At 40.0% G+C, this 3060-nt stretch overlaps 1 non-coding gene across 1 annotated transcript; it reads left to right on the top strand.

Annotated features, from left to right (window-relative positions):
* The first annotated feature begins 235 nt into the window (after positions 1–235).
* LOC117716670 (small nucleolar RNA SNORA17) lies at positions 236–362 on the top strand. The gene has a single exon (XR_004607779.1). It is a non-coding gene; the product is annotated as a small nucleolar RNA SNORA17 (small nucleolar RNA).
* Positions 363–3060: the final 2698 nt, after the last annotated feature.

Raw genomic sequence — 3060 nt, 5'->3', positions numbered from 1 at the left:
CACACACACACACACACACATTTGTAGAACAAAAGAAAGCCTCTGCCTTTGAAAGCAACTAAATTATCTCTTTGCCTTTAAACTTCCTTTGCAACATGTAAGAATTTTTTTTTTTTCTGTATTTACCCTTACTTATAGAGTGTTCTGTCTCGTATCTGAAGCGTTAATTAATAGGTTCCTACTCTTGGCTTTTTTAGATCACACCTAATATTAAACAAACAAACAACAATAACAAAATAACACTAGAAGCATTGCAAGTGTGGCTATTGTGTCACATGTGCATCAAGTAGGTGGCAGAGAGGAGAGTTGCTAGGCTAAGCTCAATGTTAATACCTAAATGATTCGTTGCCTAACCTTACATAAAAAATGAGAGCCTGAGAAGACCACCAGTTTGGCTCCAGGGGGCTTGGTCAGTGAGTTACCTAAGAGGACCACCAGTCCTGTGGCTAAGAGGCCCCATTAATTCTCAGGACAAGGAACAAGCCAGGGACTAGAAGACCACAACCTGGGACTGATGGTCAGGAGTGGAAGTGAGCCTGAGACACACAACACTTTGCATGGAACCACTCAGGCAGGTCAATGGAAGCTGAGGTGACTACTCTTGGCATGGCAGACAATGCCTAAGATAAATTCTGTCCTGCACTATAGTACACAAGTGAGGCATAGCCCTCCGAAGACCATTTCTGAGATGATTTTGGACACTCAGAGACCCGGAGCACCTCTAAGAGGAGCAAGTAAGTGGTAGAGAAATGCAAGAAAAAGCAACAAAAGTATGTAGGCACAATGAGAATAAGCAGAAATGATGATTCAAGGGTAATGAAGAACAACCTGATGTCACCTAGGACCATAGAGAGGTATTGGCCTGTACTGCCACTGGGGTCCATGGGTGGGTCTGTGACTCTGAAGCAGCAGTTGTCTGTTACCAACAAAGGCCATCCCTGATCTGGGTTACAACCCAGGGACGTGTTGATGTCTGAATGCTGTTCAGGACTGGCTCCATCCCTCACCTGGGCATCATGGGAGAGCTGGCCCTGCAGGCATGAGAGCTGGAAAAGTAACCTGCCTCTAGTCAGGTACCCTTGGTCCTGCCCCTGTCGTTTGGGAAGTGTTGAGGACAAGGAGAGATACCCTTCTCCTCTCTCTTATCCTGCACTGGCTGGCTCCAGGATCATGAGAGTAGGAGAACTGGCCATGTCCTTCACCGGCTGCAGCACTCCAATAGCAAGCCTTACAAGTCACCTGGGCAGCAGAATAGAGATGGCCCTGGTTGCTTATAAGCCATCCCCAAGGGCATGGAGTGAGAGAGATAATGGGATGACAAACTCAGATACCCCTAAGGCCCAGATCCAGGGCTTTGGATTGGCCCACTCCAACATCTATTCTGTGGTGTACATGAAGGGCCAGGTCCTAAAGAAAACTACAGGATCTCCATGAAATAGGACAACAACAGGATATCAAAAGGAGTTCCAGTGAGGTTCTAGTATCTAAAAAGTAACAGAAGACATAGGTCTCATAAACAAGTCATTACAGTGAACTTTTGCAAGCATGGAAGTATGGACATAAGGGTGTACTGCAAAATTCACAAAGAACCAAAAAGAAAAAAAAGAGTTTAAAAAAAAGAAAAGATAAGATAAAACAACAACACATTTTTCCTCCCCACATTCATTTCTCTTTTCTTTTTATTCAGAAAAAAAAAGCAGGCATTCCACGGGTAACACCTGAACACAACATAACAAGTTACAATAAGACTAGGCACAAACCCTCATATCAAGGCTGGGCAAAACAAACCCACAAGAGGAAAATGGTCTTAAGCACAGGAAGAAGAGTCACCAACACCTCATATTCCCATTGTAAGGAGTCTTATAAGACCTCCAGGGTACACAAACATAGGTATGCACAGAGGACCTAGCTCAGACTCATACAGGGCACACATTTGTTGCTTCAGTCACTGTGAGTCTTTATGAGCCCTGTTTCAGGTTGGCTAAGTCTTTCGACTTCTTGATTTATTTTTTCATTCTAAGATTTCAGGTGGAAAAATACAGAGCAAAGCCATGTTGCAAATATGGATTGCCCTCAACTCATACCAGTATTAACTGAAGCCTCCTCCTACTCAACACTGAATTCATGGATACTCAAAAAAAAAAAAAAAAGAAAAAAGAAAAGAAAAAATTAGAAATAAAATTCATAGCAATGCTTTCTAGGTACTTACGTCTACCATCTCCAAGCTTTCCATTCCCTGCCTATCCCTATAACCACTGTTTTGTTACTTTCTACAGTGTAGTCAAAATTAATTAATTAATTAATTAAAATCAGAAAAAAAAATTAATGATTTGTTCCCTGACAGCTACTAAGTGCTTATAGATAGACTGGATCTACTGGACATAATTTTATCACTGGAAATTCTGTATCCTTATTGGCCTCAAGTTAGTTTTAAACTAACACATAGTTGCAAGGCAAACATTCTCTGTGAAAATATACAGAAATGGTTCAAAGGTTAGGAGCACTTGCAGCTTCAGTAGAGGAACTGGGTTTGGTGCCTAGCAACCACAAAGTGCTTCGCAGTGGATTGACTAGTGCTTCACTAGTTCAACGAGAAAACCTTGAAGCCCTTTTCTGAACTTTCTGAACTCAAACATGGTATGCATGCATATATGCAGGTGAACAGTAAAACAGATAAAAATGAACAAATAAATCTTTAAAAGTAAAAGAACATTTAAAATAAACATCTAACATAAATATATAAGGCCCAAATTGAACATTTTTAAAACTTTACTATTATTCATTTTCTAGTTTTGTCTAAAAAAAATTCATGCCATTTACATTGTTACTTATAAACTTCCCACATGCAATAAAACACAAGGTCACATAGACAAATGAGTTTGTTACTTAATGTGATTCTATCATGGGTAAAATGTTAATCAATGTTAATATTTCTGATCTATATTTCCTGATTAATGAAAAGAACAATATTCCAATATTGTACTCTTTCCCATGTTTTACAATGCCCTTTAGATGGAGTCTGAATAAAGATGCATATAGCTTTAGTTCTAGTAGCATGTA

Source organism: Arvicanthis niloticus, chromosome 10 (genome assembly GCF_011762505.2).
Source record: "Arvicanthis niloticus isolate mArvNil1 chromosome 10, mArvNil1.pat.X, whole genome shotgun sequence".
NCBI lineage: Eukaryota > Metazoa > Chordata > Mammalia > Rodentia > Muridae > Arvicanthis > Arvicanthis niloticus.
The sequence above is the reverse complement of the archived record's forward strand: the minus strand, read 5'-3'. Positions and strand labels throughout refer to the sequence as shown.